Source organism: Fistularia commersonii, chromosome 24 (genome assembly GCF_037954325.1).
Source record: "Fistularia commersonii isolate RoL2024-O1a breed Wild chromosome 24, RoL_Fcom_v1.0, whole genome shotgun sequence".
NCBI classification, from domain to species: domain Eukaryota; kingdom Metazoa; phylum Chordata; class Actinopteri; order Syngnathiformes; family Fistulariidae; genus Fistularia; species Fistularia commersonii.
The window spans coordinates 8,518,274-8,540,604 of NC_141307.1; the positions used below are offsets into that span (position 1 = coordinate 8,518,274).

The window sequence follows — 22,331 nt, forward strand, 5'->3', positions numbered from 1 at the left end:
GTCTGGCATCAGCTAAGCCACAGAATGCCAGTATAAGAGTACAGAGAAGCGGGACTCGGGATGAAAGTGTCCACGGAGGGGATTCCACAGGTCCCACATCTCTTTTCTTAATTCATAATTTAAAGTACAGTGAATTCATATGGTTAGAATTAGAATTAATTCATATAGTTTGAAGTAGAATTAATTTAAATAGTTGGAAGTAGAATTGAACCGAAGAGTTTATGGCCGTTTATGTCGGTCCCTGAAGGCTCCGGGGTTCCACGATGTGTTTCCGGTCAAGAGCGCTGTCCAGCCCCGCGACGTAAGTTCACTTTTACAGAGAATAGTGACGATTTCTCGACCTACAACCGAATTGACCGTGTTTATAACAACCGCGAAGCAACTCCCGGTGATTTTTGACGGTAATTTAGGTCCTTTCGGCCGAGAAATCTCGACGACGTCACAGATTTCGTGAGCTGAGGTAAGGCTAACTAAGCCGCTCAGCTAGCCAAACAGACTAGCTCGCGGCCTTCCGCCATCTTGCCTCGGAGCGCGTCGGTAATTGAATGTTGGCGACTCAAACGACAACGAAAAAGCGGTGGTCTAACCGAGCGCGATCGGCTCCGTCCGGACCAGCAGTCGTCGTAACAGCCGGTATTAGCCGGTGCAGGGCGGGGTTAGCGTTCAAGGCCGTCGAAGGCTGTTTGGGGTGCCGGGGTCCAGTGGGTGTTCGCCACGGGACGAGATGATTTACCGTCGTGTTTAAAATTTGTTCTGCTGGTAGTGACGAAAACATGAATGTAATTAAATGTAAATGTGGATTTAAATCCATTTTACTGTTGTCTTGTGTTCGTGACGTTTTTTGAATTCTGTTTCCCGGCGATGAGCAACGAGTCTCTGTGAGAGCTGGTCGCAACGATGCGGTAACCAGACGGGTTCACAAGATGGCGCCCGTTTGCAGCCCAGTGTATCGTGAGCGGTGCAAACGTCCCTTTTCCACCTGTGTCTTTTCTCCTCACGGGCGACTTTTTGCCACATTCCAGGTGGATTTGAAGGGGACACGATTCCAAGAGTCTGGTTGTTGATGTCCTGGGTTTACTTTGATGCTTCGGCGTCCTGTCGGGGGGCGTGCACCACGTGACCGGGCAAATGCGGAAGATGCTTCAGCCATGTTGTTTCTTGTATGAAGTCGTGAGTGAAGCTGACGGTGCGGGGGATGCGGTGGCGTCGAGCGAGGGCGCGGGGCTATCGCTTCTCGGCCTTTTGGCTAAGATCAAGTGTAGTATCTGTTCTTATCAGTTTAATATCTGATACGTCCCCTATCCGGGGACCAAATATTAAATTGATTTTTGGAACAGGGAGATGGAATAGGGGCTTGCTCCGTCCACTCCGCGCATCGACCCGGTATTGCAGTATCTCCGAGAACGGTGCACCCCCCGCTTTTGTGTCCGATGTCAAGGTTGCCGTGGCCTCCAACAACGTCATACGTAACCAACACACACGGGATCCAGATCTTGTCTGTGCCCTGCGTGACCAGCGACACTGTCCCCGTTGTTTCTGCCGGTAGGGAGCGGTAGATAGCGACACACGAGCGTGTCTGCCTGAAACCCTGTCCCTACCATTCGCCCCGTGCAGCCCAATAAAATCCCACTATGGACCAGAACTGAGCCTAAATGGATCGCATTTGAAACGGATGGATTGCCCCCGATAGACTGTGTCAGACTGGGCTCAGGGGGAAGTTCTCCCGACCGTAGAGCGGCAGAAACCCCTCGCGGCATCAGGAGGACGGACGGAACGTGTTCCGGTTGTCCTCTGACTTCTTCGTGAAAATTGAAGCGTCCGTGTCGTTTTCGGCGTCCCGGCCCGTCAGAACTCAGAGTTGACGTTTTTTTTGACGGAGTGTGTGTGTGTGTGTGTGTGTGCGTGTGTGCGCGTGTGCGCGTGGACGTGTGTGTGTGTGTGCGCGCGCGCGAGAGGGATCGCGTGTGAGCTCCCGGAAGAGTCCGCGTGGGTTCCCCCCCGACTGAGAACGGCGTGCGTGTGAAAGCGGTCCGTGCGCGGGACGCGTGCGATTCATACTTACCTGGCAGGGGAGATACCATGATCAAGAAGGTGGTTCACCCAGGGCGAGGCTCAGCCATTGCACTGCGGCTGTGCTGACCCCTGCGAATTCCCCAAATGTGGGAATCTCGACTGCATAATTTCTGGTAGTGGGGGACTGCGTCCGCGCTCTCCCCTGTCGTGCTGTTCAAGAGCAAGTCTGTGTCGCTGGAGGCCGGCTTCACTGTTTATGGTCGCGCGCGCCCACCCTCCCTGGCCGGGCTGCGACCCAACCAGGGAGTTGTCGTTGCACATGGCAGGTGCACCGCGAAAGCGTGGATTTACGATCGGGCCAGAAAACAATCCAGAGTGTCCAAGTCCCTGAAATGCTCCTGCTTCTTGATCTCCACTCCCTGTAGCCTCACCGTTCCACCCGAGTTCCTCTCATCCCCACACATGTATGCTGTCTTGCTGCGACTAACTTTCGTTCCTCTCCTTTCCAGAGCATACCCCCACCTCTCTATAGTTTCACCGAGACACTTTACAGTTTATAGTTTATTTTGATTTCTAATTCTGCCTTTTATTATTTATTACTGTTATATTTTCTGGAACTCTGGCACAACAGTTTCCTTCGGGATTAATAAAGTTGTTCTTATCTTATCTTATCTTATCTTATCTCGACCTCCACCTGTTTTCTGCTCTCACTACAGATCACAACGGTATCTGCGAAGGTCACGGTCCGTGGAGATTCATGTCTACCCTCATCGGTCAGCCCGCCCGTGCGTCACCATTGCGAACAAGAAGGGGCTCAGGGCCTATCCCCGACGGAGTCCCGCTTCCACCTTGAACTTCTCTGGTACCGTCTTACAGCACACCGCACGCACCACTGTCTCCCAGCTAGCATACATGTCCTGCACCAGTGTAACACACTTCTCTGCCGCTCCAGACTTCCTCATAGGATACCAGAGCTCCTCTCTTGGCAACCTGTCGTAGGCCTTTTCTAGGTGTACAAAAAGGCAATGCGGCTCCCGCCGGCCCCCTCTGTACTTGTCTATGAGCATTCTGGGCGCAAATACTGCATCTGTGGTACTCGTCCTTTTTTTCCATGTGTATTTTATTTATTTTTCTCTTTCTCTTGTCATGAAGGGTTCCCGCCGTGCATACCAGTCCTGGTATGGCCTTTGGCAGCTCCCCCTTTACCTTAGGCTGCAGCCGAAGGTAAAGAGTGTCTGATGATGTTGGGTTCGAGTAGCCTTGGGCGCCACTGGCTGTAATCATGGCGACGAAAGAGAAGGAGCTCCTGACAGATGTGGAGATGACTGGAGGTGGAAAAGACAGAGGACGGCTGCTTATAAAGAGCCCTTCCGCGCGGGCCCCTCTCGTTTACGGCCATACCACCCTGAACACGCCCGATCTCGTCTGATCTCGGAAGCTAAGCGGGGTCGGGCCTGGTTAGTACTTGGATGGGAGACTGCCTGGGAATACCAGGTGCCGTAAGCTTTTTCATGGTCGTCCTCTCTGTCCCCAGCAGGGGGTGCTGTCTCTCAAGAGCGCCAACATTTCACACACGGACACACGCCGCTCATTCCCTTGTGTCTGTCCCACCGGAGTCACCGTGAAGCCCGACGCCACACGCGCTCGCTCAGTCACAGTTCCCCGCCTTACCTTTCGGGTCACTTTCCGTTGTCTCGCCGCCTGCCTCCGTCCGTCGCTCGCCGCCTTTCTTCTCATCCCTGTACAGTGTTTCTCCATGTGCGCTGTATTTCTTTTTCTCTCGTTCGTGTCTCTCGCTGTTGAATAATCCAGCCGCTGACCTCCGTACCGCTGGCTCTCCTAGACACTTCCATGCCTCCACCTGTACGCTACGTCATCGGGACCCACTGCCTTTGAACTCCTCATCCTCTTCGATGCCCCCCTCACTTCTTTTTACGCTGGTCTCTGCTCCTTTGCGGTCGCCAGTAATCACCGCTTCTACCCCTGGCTCTCTTTCATTTTTCCCCATTCATTCATCAGGTTCCGAGGAGTCTGCTTGTTGAAGTCCTGGGTTTACTTTGATGCGCCACGTGACCGGGCAGATGCGGAAGATGCATCGGCCATGTTGTTTCTTGTAAAGCAGGAACGTCGGCCTCCACCGGGACCTCCGTCTCCGGGGCGATGGGGGCGATGGGGGAGATGCGCCGTCGCTCCGGGCCGAGCGGCGGAGACGGGGTGGGGGTTGATTTGTGAATGAAGTCGTGAGTGAAGCTGACGGTGCGGGGGATGCGCTGGCGTCGAGCGAGGGCGCGGGGCTATCGCTTCTCGGCCTTTTGGCTAAGATCAAGTGTAGTATCTGTTCTTATCAGTTTAATATCTGATACGTCCCCTATCCGGGGACCAAATATTAAATTGATTTTTGGAACAGGGAGATGGAATAGGGGCTTGCTCCGTCCACTCCGCGCATCGACCCGGTATTGCAGTATCTCTGGGAACGGTGCACCCCCCGCTTTTGTGTCCGATATCAAGGTTGCCGTGGCCTCCAACAATGTCGTACGGAACCAACACGCACGGGATCCGGATCTTGTCTGTGCCCTGCGTGACCAGCGACACTGTCCCCGTTGTTTCTGCCGGTAGGGAGCGGTAGATAGCGACACACGAGCGTGTCTGCCTGAAACCCTGTCCCTACCATTCGCCCCGTGCAGCCCAATAAAATCCCACTATGGACCAGAACTGAGCCTAAATGGATCGCATTTGAAACGGATGGATTGCCCCCGATAGACTGTGTCAGACTGGGCTCAGGGGGAAGTTCTCCCGGTCGTAGAGCGGCAGAAACCCCTGGCAGCATCAGGAGGACGGACGGAACGTGTTCCGGTTGTCCTCTGACTTCTTCGTGAAAATTGAAGCGTCCGTGTCGTTTTCGGCGTCCCGGCCCGTCAGAACTCAGAGTTGACGGTTTTTTGACGGAGTGTGTGTGTGTGTGTGTGCGCGTGTATGTGTGTGCGTGTGTGCGTGTGTGTGCGTGTGTGTGTGTGCGCGCGCGAGAGGGATCGCGTGTGAGCTCCCGGAAGAGTCCGCGTGGGTTCCCCCCCGACTGAGAACGGCGTGCGTGTGAAAGCGGTCCGTGCGCGGGACGCGTGCGATTCATACTTACCTGGCAGGGGAGATACCATGATCAAGAAGGTGGTTCACCCAGGGCGAGGCTCAGCCATTGCACTGCGGCTGTGCTGACCCCTGCGAATTCCCCAAATGTGGGAATCTCGACTGCATAATTTCTGGTAGTGGGGGACTGCGTCCGCGCTCTCCCCTGTCGTGCTGTTCAAGAGCAATTCTGTGTCGCTGGAGGCCGGGTTCACTGTTTATGGTCGCGCGCGCCGACCCTTCCCGGCCGGGCCGTGACCCAACCAGGGAGTTGTCGTTGCACATGGCAGGTGCACCGCAAAAGCGTGGATTTACGATCGGGCCAAAAAACAATCCAGAGTGTCCAAGTCCCTGAAATGCTCCTGCTTCTTGATCTCCACTCCCTGTAGCCTCACCGTTCCACCCGAGTTCCTCTCATCCCCACACATGTATGCTGTCTTGCTGCGACTAACTTTCGTTCCTCTCCTTTCCAGAGCATACCCCCACCTCTCTATAGTTTCACCGAGACACTTTACAGTTTATAGTTTATTTTGATTTCTAATTCTGCCTTTTATTATTTATTACTGTTATATTTTCTGGAACTCTGGCACAACAGTTTCCTTCCGGATTAATAAAGTTGTTCTTATCTTATCTTATCTTATCTTATCTTATCTTATCTTATCTTATCTTATCTTATCTTATCTCGACCTCCACCTGTTTTCTGCTCTCACTACAGATCACAACGGCATCTGCGAAGGTCACGGTCCGTGGAGATTCATGTCTACCCTCATCCGTCAGCCCGCCCGTCCGTCACCATTGCGAACAAGAAGGGGCTCAGGGCCTATCCCCGACGGAGTCCCGCTTCCACCTTGAACTTCTCTGGTACCGTCTTACAGCACACCGTACGCAGCACTGTCTCTCAGCTAGCATACATGTCCTGCACCAGTGTAACACACTTCTCTGCCGCTCCAGACTTCCTCATAGGATACCAGAGCTCCTCTCTTGGCAACCTGTCGTCGGCCTTTTCTAGGTGTACAAAAAGGCAATGGGGCTCCCGCGGGCCTTCTCTGTACTTCTCTATGAGCATTCTCGGCGCAAATACTGCATCTGTAGTACTCTTCCTTTTTCCATGTGTATTTTATTTATTTTTCTCTTTCTCTTGTCATTAACTGTCCCGCCGTGCATTCGAGTCCTGGTATGGCCTTTGCTAGCTCCCTCTTAACCTTAGGCTTTAGCCTTAGGCTGTAGCCTAAGGTAGAGAGTGTGTGATGATTTATGGTTAGAGCAGTGTAGCACCCAACCTCTTAGTTAATGCAGTGATAGTACAATGGTTCCGGCCCTGGGAACGTTACTTAGATGAAATTTTCAATGGTAAATAGGAGAAACAATAATACCTAATTCTTTGATAACTTAAACTTATTTATGCTTTTTGATTATAGCGGTGCCTCCATCTCCTCAGGATAAAATATGAATTAAGACAAACACAGATCTCTTTAAGTACAAATTTAAAGTTTAGTTTCACAAAATTAAAAGAAAGAAAAATGAAATAAAATTGGTAGTGCGTTCATTTGAGATTTTGTCGCTCTGCAACTACATAAACATATTCAAAAACCATGTACATCCCTTCAAGTTCAGTCCAGTTCAAAAACCATAACCTTAAAGTCCTTTTTGTTTTTCTCAGAAAGTTCAATCGTGGCAGGCCTGATTCGATGCTCGGGATCGTTGGGCCAGAAAATGTCCGTTTCACTTGTTCACAAGCCCCAAAATAAAATGCATGCGCTTTGATGTACTCACTAATCCTTTTGGTGTCGAAGCAATGGATAGTCAAATGTTGTCCATCACCATGCGATTCCCTCTCGGCAAACGGGTTAGCAATGACTTGGCATCACGGCATCACGAAGTGCACTCGGTGAAACTCATCGGTTAAGCCTCAGCAGAAACGTCCAGAGAATTCCTCTCGGTCCACTGAGCATCAAAGGTCTCCAATTCCAAGCTCATATACTTTACATACAGAGTATGAAATTAACTCGCGGTAAAATGCTAACAATGCTAACGCTCGATTAGCATCGCATATGTGCACTTCAACATATCGTCTAAGCATAAAAATCATATACATCGAGTACTCACTCATCACAGGGTTAAATAGTCGAAAACAGCAACGTAGACTCTGCATCCACAATGTTTTATGACCATTCTCCTTTCAGCTTAGCTTCACAAACTTCCCTCGGCAAACGCAGCAGTCGAATGCCTCGCGCCTAGATGTTCTATTGCCTTCCTCATTCAGATCCCGCCCTCACGCATGGGATTGGACACTAAGTGTACATCAACCAATACAATTAAAGAAAATACCATATTGACACTTAACAAGTTCGGATGCAAACAAAAGCACATGTTGAGCTGTACGTTTCACACAAGCTTGTGGCGATTAAAAGCACGATTCCCAAATAAATGACAAAAGCCTTAGATAAGATTAAACCTTGTTTTTAACCATTTATGAACACATTTTAAACATGAAATATTAAATGTTTTACAGCCATTTCAGTCTTATTTAATTTTACTTAAATGTTAAAACATCTTCACATTTTAGCCTGTATGGTCTGTAATGAAATTTTAGACGGGCTACATCCTCCCCCTTCTAAAAGGTGTAGATGTCCTCATCTAACTGTACTGTTTAGACTTAGATCTGTAGGGGCATGTTTTAGGATGTTTCACAAGATCAGGGTTTCCTCTGGCACTGAGGTTCAAGTGAATGACCATGCCCTGGTGCACAATAGTCACAGGTTCCCCAGCTTGAGTTCCAGGTTTATCATAGGTCAAGCGGATCACTGGTTTTACTTCACGCGTTGACTTTCTGCTTCTAGGGCTGGTTTGAGTTCTCAACTCCACATCAGTGTCTTCAGCTGTATCATTAGTATCTGCGTCCTCGTTGGAGGACTGATATTCCTCTTCCTGTGAACTGACAGAATGTACTTTCTCCACCTCCGGTTCACTCTCAGATGAGGGGAAATTTTCAAAGGGAGTATGCTCTGGGGTGGTTCGGTCTGGTATGGACAGTGGTTTCCTGACCTTATCATAGGTTGGGCACTTGTAGACACACTCATACTCAGATTCAGAGTTTGAAGAGATGTCAGATGTCTGATCATTTTGGTGATGTGTTTGATGTCTTAGAGTATGTTGTCTCCTGGTAACTGGTGTTCTGACTCTTAGTTTGTTCAGAATTATCGGGAATCCTGACAAGATAACCAATTTGTAGAAGGTGGTCTCTGTGTTGAGTTTTGACACTTCCAGTTCCTTGTTCGGGTTTGACTCTGTCTACAGGTAAGTTGGAAAACTTTTTAATCACAATATAGGATGTGGTTTTCCATCTATCTTGTAGTTTATGTTTCCCAGTGAGGCCAACATTTCTTACGAGGACTCGGTCTCCTTCTTGTTGAGGTTGGTCTCTTACTCGTTGATCATAACAGGTTTTGTTTCTCAGATGGCTCTTGGTTGCACACTCTGCAGCTAAATGGTAAGCTTTTTGGAGTTCTTTTCTCATTTTGTCCACATACTGTAGGTGAGACGTCTCTGAATTGCCGTCGAGAGCTGTACCAAAACAGAGGTCAACAGGCAATCTGGCATTGCGCCCGAACATTAAGTAGTATGGGGAATATCCAGTGGACTAATTTTTAGTGCAGTTATACGCATGTACTAACTGACTGATGTGTTGACTCCAGTTTTGTTTCTGCACATTTTCAAGAGTTCCAAGCATTGAGAGAAGTGTTCTGTTGAAATGTTCTGGTTGAGCATCACCTTGCGGATGATAAGGTGAGGTGCGCGACTTTCTTACTCCAAGCATGGATAAGAGTTCTTTTATGAGGCGCCTTTCAAAATCTCTACCTTGGTCTGAATGTATTCTAGCGGGTAGTCCATAATGAACAAAGTACTTTCCCACAATACTTTGGCAACTGTAACTGACTTTTGGTCCTTTGTAGGAAATGCCTGAGCATACCTTGTATAACAGACCTGGGAATTGTACAGCCCACGGGCCACATCCGGCCCGCGGGATGGCACTGACGGGCCTGTATGACAGACCTGGGCAATGTATGGCCCGGGCCACATACCTTTGGTTGACTCTGACCGCCAGTGTAAGGTTAATTGGAAATTACAAAATAAACATACTTTCTAATTTCACCTCATTCATGGGCTAAAGCTGCACTGCTTTTATTCTGAAGTTGTTTTTTTTTAAATTCACGCACATAATGACGTAATGCGTATATCAAGACATGCGTGCGATTGAATCACAAGACAACTTTCACCCTCAAAAATGTCCGCTCAGGCTAAAAAAAGAAAGGTAGATGCCGAATGTAGGATTTTCAACAAAAATTGGACAGCTAAGTATTTATTTACTGAAGTTGGAGGTAAAGCTGTGTGTTTAGTTTGCGGGGAGCAGATCGCCGTGTTTAAGGACTACAATTTGAGTCGGCATTACCAGACGAAACATGCAGAGAAATATAAAAACCTGACTGATGACGAAAGAACGCGGACATTGGAAGCTTTGCTAGCTAAGCTGCAAATGCAGCAAGGCTTTTTTACCAAGCTTCATACATCCAGGGATGCAGCAACCAAGACCAGCTTCGTGATATCTCACAAAATAGCCAAAAACAGCAAGCCATTCGCAGAGGGGGAGTTTGTGAAAGAGTGCTTGGTAGACTCTGCAGCACTAATATGCCCTGAAAAAAAAGCGGCATTTGAGCAAGTCCCGCTGTCCAGGCGAACCGTGGCGAGAAGGATCGAGGACATTGCGGGGAATCTGGAGCTACAGCTGCAACGTGAAGTGCCAAGTTTTGACTTTTTCTCCTTGGCTTTGAACGAGAGTTGTGATGTCCGCGACACAGCCCAGCTACTCGTATTTGTCCGTGGGATAGCGCCGGACTTCAAGATTACGGAGGAGCTGGCAGCAATGCGGTCGTTAAAAGGGATGACGACAGGGAGCGATCTCTTCACTGAGGTAAATGCTTGTATGGACACGTTGGGACTGAAATGGGACAGACTGGCAGGTGTCACCAAGGACGGTTGTCCAAATCTTACAGGGAAAAATGTCGGACTTTTAAAACGCATGCAGGATAAAGTGACTGAAATTGACCCTGATCAGAAATTGGTATTTTTACATTGTATTTTACACCAACATGTGTTGTGCAAATCAGTGCTAAAAATTAACCATGTTATCGATGTTGTTACTAAAATAGTTAACTTCATCAGGGCGCGGGCACTGAATCACAGACAGTTTATAACACTTCTGGAGGAGCATGAGAGTGAGCACAGTGACATTGGCTACCACACTTCTGTGAGATGGCTCAGCCTGGGCAAAGTGCTAAAAAGAGTCTGGGATCTGAAAGCAGAAATCCAGGAGTTTTGTGAGACAAAAGGCAAGGCTACCCCAGAGCTTGCAGATGAGGACAGGATGGCAGATTTTGCATTTGCTGTTGATGTGACTGCACTGATGAATGAACTGAACACCAAGCTGCAAGGCAAGGGCCTTTTTGTGCATGAAATGCACAGCCCGGTGAAGGCTTTCATGAGAAGGATACAGTTGCTTTCAAGACAACAGGAGAGCAACACTCTCACTCACATGCAAACCCTGAAAGAAGTCACACCATCAGCTGATAACCTCTGCAGGTACTCATCCATGTGAGGAGCATTGCATGGTGAGTTTTCAAGGCGATTTGAGGATCATAGAACAATGGAGGATGACATGCACATGATTTCTTCTCCCTTTACCTTCCGTGTGGATGATGCACCCAGTGATTTACAGCTGGAACTCATTGACCTGCAGTCTGATGTAGTACTGGCAGAGCACTTTAAGTCAGGATCTCTGCTGGATTTCTACTCTTCTCTCAAGGAGGAGAACTTTCCAAACATTAGGAGACATGCTCAGAAGATGTTTGTTCTCTTTGGCTCTACCTACATTTGTGAACAAACATTTTCAATGATGAAGTTTACAAAATCCAGGTATAGATCCTCTCACTGATGATCATCTGTCAGCTGTGCTTCACATCTCCACTACAGACATTTAACCTGACTTCGATGCACTTGTTAAAGCCCAGCAGAGATTAGATTTCTCTCACTGAACAAGAAAAAAGAACTTTAAAACACCAAATGAGGTAGCTAGAGCTTCTCTCTTGGCAACCTGTCGTACGCCTTTTCTAGGTGTACAAAAAGGCAATGGGGCTCCCACGGGCCTTCTCTGTACTTCTCTATGAGCATTCTCGGCGCAAATACTGCATCTGTAGTACTCTTCCTTTTTCCATGTGTATTTTATTTATTTTTCTCTTTCTCTTGTCGTTAACTGTCCCGCCGTGCATTCGAGTCCTGGTATGGGCTTTGCTAGCTCCCTCTTTACTTTAGTTAAAGAGTGTCTGATGATTTTTGGTTATAGTAATCTTGGGTGCCACTGGCTGTAATCATGGAAACGCAATAGAAGGAGCTCCTGACAGATCTGGACATGACTGGATGTGGAAAAGACGGAGGACAGCTGCTTATAAAATGCCCTTCCGCGTAGGCTAGTCTCGTTTACGGCCATACCACCCTGAACACGCCCGATCTCGTCTGATCTTGGAAGCCAAGCAGGTTCGGGCCTGGTTAGTACTTGGATGGGAGACCGCCTGGGAATACCAGGTGCCGTAAGCTTTTTTATGTTCGTCCCCTCTGTCAACAGCAGGAGGTGCTGTCTCTCAAGAGCGCCAACATTTCACACACGGACACACACCGCTCATTCCCTTGTGTCTGTCCCACCGGAGTCACCGTGAAGCCCGGCGCGACACGTGCTCAGTCATAGTTCCCCGCCTTACCTTTCGGGTCACTTTCCGTTGTCTCGCCGCCTCCGTCCGTCGCTCGCCGCCGTTCTCGTCATCCCCGTTCAGTACTTCTCCATGTGTGCTGAATTTCTTTTTCTCTCGTTTGTGCCTCTCGCTGTTGAATACTCCAACCGCTGACCTCCATACCGCTGGCTCTCCTAGGCACTTCCAGGACTCCACATGTACGGTACGTCATCAGGATCCCCTGCCTTTGAACTCCTCCTCCTCTTCAATGCCCTCCTCGCTTCTTTTTACACTCGTTTCTGCTCCTTTTGCGATCGCCAGTAATCAGCGCTTCTACCCTTGGCTCTCTTTCATTTTTCCCCATTCATTCATCATATTCCTAGGAGTCTGGTTGTTGAAGTCCTGGGTTTACTTTGATGCTTTGGCGTCCTGTTGGGGGGCCGTGCACCACGTGACCGGGCAGATGCGGAAGATGCATCAGCCATGTTGTTTTTTTTTAAAACAGGAACATCAGCCTCCACCGAGACCTCCGTCTCCGGGACGAGACGGAGGTCTTATCTTATCTTATCTTGACCTCCACCTGTTTTCTGCTCTCACTACAGATCACAACGGCATCTGCAAAGGTCACGGTCCGTGGAGATTCACGTCTACCTTCATCCGTCACCATTGCGAACAAGAAGGGGCTCAGGGCCTATCCCCGACGGAGTCCCGCTTCCACCTTGAACTTCTCTGGTCCCGTCTTACAGCACACTGCACCACTGTCTCCCAGCTAGCATACATGTCCTGCACCAGTGTAAAACACTTCTCTGCCGCTCCAGACTTCCTCATAGGATACCAGAGCTCCTCTCTTGGCAACCTGTTATACGACTTTTCAAGGTGTACAAAAAGGCAATGGGGCTCCCACGGGCCTTCTCTGTACTTCTCTATGAGCATTCTCGGCGCAAATACTGCATCTATAGTAATCTTCCTTTTTCCATGTTTATTTTATTTAATTTTCTCAGTCTCTTGTAATTTACTGTCCCGCCGTGAATTCGAGTCCTGGTATGGCCTTTGATAGCTCCCTCTTTACCTTAGGCTGCAGCCTAAGGTAAAGTGTGTCTGATGATTTTGGTTAAAGTAACCTTGGGTGCCACTGGCTGTAATCATGGAAACGCAATAGAAGGAGCTCCAGACAAATCTGGAAATGACTGGAGGTGGAAAAGACGGAGGACGGCTGCTTATAAAATGCCCTTCCGCGTAGGGTAGTCTCGTTTACGGCCATACCACCCTGAACACCCCCGATCTCGTCTGACCTCGGAAGCCAACCAGGGTCGGGCCTGGTTAGTACTTGGATGGGAGACCGCCTTGGAATACCAGGTGCTGTAACCTTTTTCATGTTCGTCCTCTCTGTCCCCAGCAGGGGGTGCTGTCTCTCAAGAGCGCCAACATTTCACACACGGACACCCGCGCTCATTCCCTTGTGTCTGTCCCACCGGAGTCACAGTGAAGCGCTCAGTCATAGTTCCTCGCCTTACCTTTCGGGTCACTTTCCGTTGTCTCGCCGTCTCTGTCTGTCGCTCGTCGCCTTTCTTGTCATCCCTGTACAGTATTTTTCCATGTGTGCTGTATTTCTTTTTCTTTTGAATCATCCAGTCGCTGACCTCCGTACCGCTGGCTCTCCTAGACACTTCCATGCCTCCACATGTACGGCATGTCATTAGGACCCACTGCCTTTGAACTCCTCATCCTCTTCGTTGCCTTCCTCGCTTCTTTTCTTAAGAATAAGAATAAGAATAAGAACAACTTTATTAATCCCGAAGGAAATTGCAGTGCCAGAGTTACAGAAAATATAACAGTAACAAATCATAAAAGAAAGGCAGAATTAGAAATAAAAATAAACTATAAACTATAAAGTGTCTCAGTGAAACTATAAAGTGTCTTAGTAAGCAGTGATAAAACTATAAGTGTCTTAGTAACAAGTGAGGTAAGGAGTGCACAATAGTATGATAGAAGGGAACATTGTAGTGTAGCTGTTACGAGATGAGATGAAATATGATGAAATATTGTACAATTTCTGAATATTGCACAGAAATGAGATATTGCACATTTTTGTTTGTTTTTAGGTTAAAGATAGGTTGTTATGGTTGCCGGCGGCTGAATGGAGAGGAGTTAAAAAGTCTGATCGCCTCGGGGAGGAAAGACCTCCTGTGGCGTTCAGTGGAGCTCCTCGGTGGTATCAGTCTACGGCTGAAAGAGCTCTGACAGGACGTCAGTGTGGCATGCAGGGGGTGATGGATGTTGTCCATGATGCTGAGGAGCTTCTTCAGCATCCTCCTCTCTGACACCTGCACCACAGACTCCTGCTCCACGCCCAGGACAGATCCAGCTCTCCTGATGAGCTTGTTGAGTCTGTTAACGTCAGCTGTCTTGAGCCTGCTGCCCCAGCACACAACAGCGTAGAAGATGACGCCGGACACCACCGAGTGGTAGAACATCTGCAGCATGGTCCTGCAGACATTGAAAGATCTGAGCCTCCTGAGGAAGAACAGGCGGCTCTGACCCTTTTTGAAGATGGCGTTGGTGTTAATAGTTGTAAAGTTGTAAATAGTTGACAAGTTGTAAATTACTTTGGAATTCTTTAAAGCTGGTGTTTGGTGGTTTGATGCCAAACTTATCTGGTTTTGTAGCAATATATTGAATCAAAGGGCAACGTTTCTGATGGGTAAAGCTGTTCATCAATTGTGATGTGACGACCAGGTCTGTACAGTCATGGCCAAAAGTTTGGAGAATGACACAACAATAGAACCATCTGGCAAACACCTAAAAACCATGAAGGAACAGACATTGTGAAAGTGGCAATCTCAAAACTTTTGGCCATGACTGTAGAATGTGAAGACCACGGCCTCAGCTACATTTCACACCTTGCATTGTACTCCCAGCAAGTGGCTGCCTGCCATTAGTGCCATATTAGAATAAAAGCAGGTGGTCATCAGAAGGAAACCCCAAGGCTCAGGAATCTCATATCAGTTTCGAGCTGGTCAAGGGCAGTGTTTCCTCAAAGCGTCTCCAAGTGCTTGTTTATTCGGGAATGTGGGTATTCTGTAAGTCTTTCCAAAGAGTGTGGTTCAGTCCTGCTCTATATTTGTACAGCATCATGGAAACGCTGTGTTGGTGTTTAGTGCTATATGAATAATCAAATTTGATTGGTCGTGACTCAACTCAGCAAGCTTTTGTGGCTCGTTGGTCTAGGGGTATGATTCTCGCTTCGGGTGCGAGAGGTCCCGGGTTCAAATCCCGGACGAGACCGAGCCCTTCCAATGCTACATTCTGCTGTGTCATACGGACGTATCCGGTCTACTCTTCGCACACACCTTGCATCCTCTGCTTCAGCAGCGATGTTCAACCATCACAGACTTTTCCACCCAATGATTACTTATATAGAAGAAAAAACTCCCAAGTGTCAGCTTCACAAGGAAGACACCTTTGTAGTATTTGGTTTTCAGGACCACCTCGCTATAATGTCATCCAGAATGGTGAGACTGAAATTAGAGTCTACTCGTAAGCCCTTTAGTACCAGGGCTTACAATGGGCCCATGGCATTGCTGGCTACCTTCTCGTTTTCCATTGCAGTAACCAGGCACTTCACCGTTTGCTTGGGGCAACAGGTGAATCTGCCTTCAGATTAGCATGCAGGCTCTGATTATTCTTCAGGGGAGCCTGGTCTTACAGCCCTCAAGGATTTTCTTTGGGATTGCTTCGGCAGGACACTGGAAACAGGCTGGATCCTCTCCAAAATACTTTTGTACTTTGGCAGGAGGGGGCAGGACATCATACATGGATCTGATGGTCAAGCTCAGCTTGTGGCCTCCATGTTCCACTGCCGCTCCAAAAGATCATACTACTTTTTACACCATCTCAGCTCACCCAGCGGCCATGCTTGGTGAGGGACAAAGCTCTGGCAATTCAGTCTGCTTCTTCCTGGTGGTGCATGTCCAGTACCACCAGCTGGTGCTGCTCAGCGGGAGAAGCCTTCCGTCATGTGGGATATTTTTGTTTTCCTGCACCTCTTGCCATGTTGAATTGGCCCACAATGTCCCTTTGTCTCACGGCAGACTTTGCCTTTGCTTTACTTTTCATTTTCTCCCAGTCTCTACGGTAGAAGCAGCACTGCCGCTGAAGAGATGTTGGGACTCTTTGACATTGTCTCATGTCTTGCTTAGTAATACTTGTATTTCTCCACCAGGCCCAATTATGGTGGGGATAGGGCTCCATTGATTGTGATCAGCGTTGCAGAGAAAATCAAGTCACATCTCATTTGCCATTAGGTTTTCTCACATTCAATACCTTTTCAAGGGTGACATTTTACCAGTTCTTCGGTCTTCCCTGTCCGGTCAACGTCAAGGTACGCTCTCACCTATCAGTTGTCTTCAACGTAGGTATCCTGTGCAACAAAGGAGTCGGAGCTAATATCCCGGTTCAAATGACAACAAAACAAAACAAACGTACTTGCTCACATTACAGCGCTGTGAAAAAGTAGGAGCAAAGGAGATGAGAGTCAGGGAATCATCAGTGATATGAATCCGGGACCTCTCGCACCCTAAGCGAGAATCATACCCCAAGACCAACGAGCCACGCCCACTGCTTGCATGTTGACTGTTTTTCGCGCTTTATTAAATCTCTATTATAGTTTGTTTTCTTTATTTATATTCCCTTCATCCACCTGGATGAGCCCATGAGATGGGGCAGCTAAATGACTGGTGACAAGGTAGATGAAGAGGACAAAGGCAGAGCAGAGGACAAAGTGGTGGGAGCTGAAAAGGGAGGAGTGTTGCATGGTTTTAAGGGAGGAGTTGAGAAAGGGTCTGGGTGGTCACGGTGAGCTTACAGATGATTGGACAACAGCAGCTCGAGTTATCAGGGAGACAGATAGGAGAGTACTCGGTGTGTCATCTGGAAGAAAAGTAGACAAGGAGACTTGGTGGTGGAATGAGGAAGTGCAGGAGTGTATACAGAGAAAGCGGTTAGCAAAGAAGAAGTGGGATACTGAGAGGACTGAAGAGAACAGACAGGAATTCAGGGAGATATAGCGAAAGGTAAAGATAGAGGTAGCAAATGCAAAACAAAAAGCGTACGGTGACTTGTATGCTCGGATGGATAGAAAGGAGGGTGAGAATGATTTATACAGGTTGGCGAAAACAGAGAGATAAATATGGAAAGGATGTACAACAGGTCCGGGTGATTAAGGACAGAGAAGGAAATGCATTGACAGATGCTAGAAGAGTGATGAGAAGATGGAAAGAGTACTTTGAAGAGCTGATGAATGGGGAAAATGAAAGAGAGGCAAGGGTAGAAGAGGGGACTATTGTAGACCACAAAGTAGCACAAATTAGTAAAAGTGAAGTGAGGAAGGCATTGAAGAGGATGAAGAGGGGAAAAGCAGTTGGTCCTGATGATATACCTGTGGAGGTGTGGAAGTGTCTAGGAAAGGGAGCAGTAGATTTTCTGACTAGATTATTCAACAGGATCTTAGAGGGTGAGAAGATGCCTGAAGAATGGAGACAAAGTGTGATGGTGCCTATTTTTAAGAATATAGGGGATGTGCACAATTGCGGCAACTATAGAGGGATAAAGTTGATGAGCCGTACAATGAAGTTATGGTAAAGAGTAGTGGAAACTAGACTGAGAGCAGAAGTCAGCATTTGTGAAAAGCAGTATGGCTTCATGCCGAGGAAGAGTACTACAGATGCAGTATTTGCGTTGAGAAAGCTAATAGAGAAGTACAGAGAAGGCCAGAGGGAGCTGCATTGTGTTTTTGTAGACCGAGAAAAAGCATATGACAGGGTGCCAAGAGAGGAGCTCTGGTATTATATGAGGAAATCTGGAGTGGCAGAGAAGTATGTTAAACTGGTGCGCGACATGTATGCTAGCTGTGAGACATTGGTACGGTGCGCTGTAGGGGTAACAGAGAAGTTCAAGGTGGAGGAGGGACTCAACCAGGGATCAGCTCTGAGCCCGTTCTAGTACGCAATGGTGATGGACAGATGAGGTTAGACAGGAAACCCCTTGATGTTTGCGGATGACATTGTGATCTGTAGTGAGAGCAGAAAACAGGTAGAGGAAAATCTAGAGAGGTGGAGGTATGCTCTGGAAGGGAGAGGAATGAAAGTTAGTTGCAGCAAGACAGAATATATGTGTGTGAATGAGAGGAACTCGGCTGGAACGGTGAGGCTACAGGGAGTGGAGATCAAGAAGTTGGAGGATTTCAGGTACTTGGGGTCAAAAGTCCAGAGTAACGGAGAGTGTGGAAAAGAGGTGAAGAGACGGGTCCAAGCAGGTTGGGATGGGATTGAGAAAAGTGTCAGGGGTACTATGTGATAGAAGACTATGGGCCAGAATGAAAGGAAAGGTGTACAAGACTGTGGTGAGACCAGCGATGCTGTATGGCCTAGAAATGTTTGGAACAAGGTGTAAATTACTTTGGAGTTCTTTAAAGAATTCTAAAATAATTTTAAACTTGTTCCATTAACCTTCAACTTGTTGAGATTAACACTTTTTGACCAAATGGCTTAATCTTTTATCCCTGCGACTGGATTTCAGTAAATGTGACATATTGTAATAGAATTACGTCTTACTCAAAACATTCTAACTCCAGACACTAGTTTTAAAGACTTCCATTGTTATTTAAACTTGTTCAGAAAAGATTCAACTTGGTGAGATAAACACTTGCTGATTAATTTCCTTTATCTTTAATCCTGTTGCTGGTTTTCAGTAAATATGACATTTAATCTGTAGAATCCCATTCTATTCATCATATATCAGCACCAGACACCAGCTATAAAAGAAGTACAAAATTAAAAAATGCTAAAAAAAATGTGATGCTCAACAATATATAGTTTATATTTAATGAAATCCAGCCACATGTTTAAATGGTAAAGCAATTTGTTCAGGAAGTGTTTATCTCACCAAATTGAAGGTTTTTGGCACAAGTTAAAAATAATTTTGGAAGTCTTTCAAGCTGGTGTCTGTTGCTGAAATATGCGTAATAGGACATGATTCAACACAATATATTTCATATTTACTAAAATCCAGCCGCAGGATTAAAGGATAAAGCCATTTGGTCAAAATTGTTTTTCTCATCAAGTTGATGGTTTTCGTGTCATTCTTTAGAGCTTGTGTCTGTTGATGAAATATGCAGATATGGATGTGATTCTACACAATACAGAATCTACGCAATGTATCAATTCACTCTAATTTAGCCGCAAGAATGAAAGATGAAGCCATTTGGTCAAAAAAGTTTATCTCGCCAAATTTAAGGTTTTTTGAACAAGGTGTAAATTATTTCAGAATTCTTTAAAGGTAGTTACTCTTGTTGAAAAATGTTGAATAGGATGTGATTCTACACAATAAAAAATCTACACATTATATAAATTCACTAGAATCCAGCAGCAAGAATGAAATATAAAGCCATTTGTCCAATTATGTGTACCCTGCAAAGTGTAAGCTCTTTGGAACAAGTTGTAAATAACATTGGAATTCCTTAAAGCTGGTGTCTGGCGCTGAAATATGCTGATTAAGATGTGATTCTAGACAATATAAAATCTACAAAATGTATACATTCACTGAAATCCAGACGCAAGAAGGGAAGAGAAACCCATTTGATCAAAAATGTTTATTTCGCCAAATTGAAGGCATTTGGAACAAGTTGTAAATTGCTTTGGAATTCTTAAAAGCTGGTGTCTGTTGCTGAAAATTGTTGAATGTGATGTGAATTTGCACTCTATTGGTCAACTGTAATGAAATCCAGGCGGAAGTTTGAAAATAAAGGCATTTGGACCTAAAATGTTTATTTCACTAAGTTGAAGGTTGTTTGGCACAAGTTGTAAATATCTCTAATTCTTTAAAGCTGGTGACCGGTGATGAAACATGCTGATCTGGATGTGATGCTACACATGACAGAATCTACACAATGTATTAATTCCCTCAAATCCAGCCACAAGAAAGATGAAGCCATTTGGTCAAAAATGTTTTTTCTTTTTTTTTTTGAACATTTATTAGAACAGGTTCCTTAACAGAGTTTTATACATTCTTACAAAACCTCATAACAAGATATACATTATACAATAATCTTTATAGGTCACTTATTTCCTCAATAGCAAGTGAAAAATAAAATAAAACTAAAAAAAAAACAGAAAAAAAAAACAAAAAAAAACAAAACCCAAACACCAAGAAAAGCATCTAACTCAGTCAAATAGAGATAATATCTTCAACTCTCCAAATATTTTTTAATGGGTGCCCATTTGTCAAGATATAGGTCTGTCTGAAGTCGTAAGTTTGCTGTTATGCGTTCCATGCAGTTTACATCCTTAAGCCTCTGACGCCACTGGTCCAGGGTAGGTGGGTGGGGTTTGAGCCAATTTACTGTGATCATTTTATGTGCAATTAATAGAAGAACTCTAAGTGTAAACACCTGTTTTTTCCTTAGGCCGCTTGTTGATGCTGTACCCATAATAAATTGCTGTGGATCAATTGGTCTGTTTAATTTTAAAATCTCACTCATTTGTTTTTTTACCTCTTCCCAGAATTTCATCAGTTTAGGGCAGTCCCAAAAAATGTGGGAAAAGTCCCCCGTTATGCCACAGCCCCTCCAACACAGGGGAGAACAGTTATTATCATACGAAGCTATTATCAAGGGAGATTTAAAATACCTTATTCTTAACTTCCAGCTGAACTCCCTCCATGTTGGGCTGCTTAAACATTGTTGCCAGGGCAACCAAGAACTCTCCCGTTCTCCATCAGCAATCATGGCATTAGATTGCAGTTCCCACTTAGCTTTCACATCCAGTGTGTCTACTGAAGTGTCCATATGTATCCTGCCATATATATCTGATATTGTATTTTTAATGTTCATTTTGTTCTCAATTATCTCAATCCAATATTGTTCAAAATTAGTTGAAGCTTCTTTAATATTGTCCCATTCTTTGTGTGTCATCAAATAATGTCGAATTTGAAAATATCAAAATAAATCCTTAGACTCAATGTCGTATTTTGCCTGAAGTTGTGAAAAAGCCCTCAGAGTTCTTCCTTCAAATAACTGATTTATTGTGATTAAACCTTTCCCTGCCCATCTAATGAAACCACCGTCCATCTTTGCTGGCAGAAAGTCACCTGCTGCTGTTATTTTTGCTGCCCTCGATAGAGATAGAGGTAGATTCAGGAATCGTCTTGTCTTTTCCCAAACCTTAAGTGTATGGTTGACATATTCATTTTGTATCTTAAGTCCACGTCTTGCTTTTGAATTTAGAAAGGGAAGAGTTGAAAGCGACACGTTTTTAACTGAACCTTGCTCTATATGCACCCATCTTGTGTCCATATCTAGTTTTAACCATGAGACCAATTTTCCAAGTTGTGCTGCCAGGTAGTAACTTCGGAAATGTGGCAAGGCCAATCTGCCCTTATCTCTGGGTGCACAGAGTATTTTCAATCTCACTCTAGGCCTCTTGTTCTGCCATAAAATTTGGAAATGAGCTTATCCAGTAATGTAAAGGTAGATACAGGAACAGTGATAGGCAGAGCATTGAACAGAAACAGCATTCTAGGTAGGACATTCATCCTGATACTTTCTATCCTCCCAACTAAGGACAAAGGAAGCACCTCCCATCTTTCTATGTCATTTTTGATCTGAGAAATTAGTTTACCATAATTTGCCTTATATAGCTGACTTGTGTCGTGTGTGAGAATGATTCCCAGGTATTTAAAGCCCCCTTTTGACCACTTGAATTTCACCTGTCCGTCCAAGCATGTCAGCCAGCATCCTGTTATCATCATTGCTTCTGATTTCCCCTCATTCACCTTGTACCCTGACACCTCCCCATAGTCCCTCAGTCATCTATACCGGCCCTTATGCAATGCCTGAGGATTTCTTATAAACAAAAGAACGTCATCCGCGAACAACGAAATTCTGTGCATCTCCCCTCCTTCATCTACTATTCCCTCGATCTGATCGTTTGTCCTTATCAATTCAGCAAGCGGTTCGATACACAATGTGAACAAAATAGGCGAGATTGGGTTCCCCTGCCTAACTCCATTTTAAGGTGAAAAAATTGGGAGCAGTACCCATTCACCCTAACCTTTGATATTGAGTCTTTATTCAGTGCTTCAATCCATTTTATAAATGTCATATTAAATCCCATTTGTTCCATAGTAAATTTCAGATATGTCCAGTCGAACGCCTTCTCAGCATCTAGACCAGTGGTTCTTAACCTTGTTGGAGATACTGAACCCCACCTGTTTTACATGCGCATTCACCGAACCCTTCTTTATTGGATCGAGGATCGTTTCGTTGATGGGTACAAAGAACAGGCAGAGTAGCCTTTTCATCGAATCTGGCTCCCTTCACCTTGAATTCAGCAAGCGCTATGTTCTTGTAGTTCCCATCTCCAT

At 46.0% G+C, this 22,331-nt stretch overlaps 8 non-coding genes across 8 annotated transcripts; all 8 read left to right on the forward strand.

Moving 5' to 3' along the window:
• The first annotated feature begins 1,226 nt into the window (after positions 1 to 1,226).
• LOC147220095 (U2 spliceosomal RNA) lies at positions 1,227 to 1,417 on the forward strand. The gene has a single exon (XR_015108129.1). It is a non-coding gene; the product is annotated as a U2 spliceosomal RNA (small nuclear RNA).
• Positions 1,418 to 2,054: 637 nt separating this feature from the next.
• On the forward strand, positions 2,055 to 2,218 carry LOC147220096 (U1 spliceosomal RNA). The gene has a single exon (XR_015108255.1). It is a non-coding gene; the product is annotated as a U1 spliceosomal RNA (small nuclear RNA).
• A 1,182-nt stretch (positions 2,219 to 3,400) lies between these two features.
• Positions 3,401 to 3,519, forward strand: LOC147220097 (5S ribosomal RNA). The gene has a single exon (XR_015108429.1). It is a non-coding gene; the product is annotated as a 5S ribosomal RNA (ribosomal RNA).
• A 790-nt stretch (positions 3,520 to 4,309) lies between these two features.
• On the forward strand, positions 4,310 to 4,500 carry LOC147220098 (U2 spliceosomal RNA). The gene has a single exon (XR_015108125.1). It is a non-coding gene; the product is annotated as a U2 spliceosomal RNA (small nuclear RNA).
• A 638-nt stretch (positions 4,501 to 5,138) lies between these two features.
• LOC147220099 (U1 spliceosomal RNA) lies at positions 5,139 to 5,302 on the forward strand. The gene has a single exon (XR_015108265.1). It is a non-coding gene; the product is annotated as a U1 spliceosomal RNA (small nuclear RNA).
• Positions 5,303 to 11,662: 6,360 nt separating this feature from the next.
• On the forward strand, positions 11,663 to 11,781 carry LOC147220100 (5S ribosomal RNA). The gene has a single exon (XR_015108590.1). It is a non-coding gene; the product is annotated as a 5S ribosomal RNA (ribosomal RNA).
• Positions 11,782 to 13,161: 1,380 nt separating this feature from the next.
• LOC147220101 (5S ribosomal RNA) lies at positions 13,162 to 13,280 on the forward strand. The gene has a single exon (XR_015108661.1). It is a non-coding gene; the product is annotated as a 5S ribosomal RNA (ribosomal RNA).
• Positions 13,281 to 15,125: 1,845 nt separating this feature from the next.
• Positions 15,126 to 15,198, forward strand: trnap-cgg (transfer RNA proline (anticodon CGG)). Its single transcript has one exon. It is a non-coding gene; the product is annotated as a tRNA-Pro (tRNA).
• The last annotated feature ends 7,133 nt before the right edge of the window (positions 15,199 to 22,331 follow it).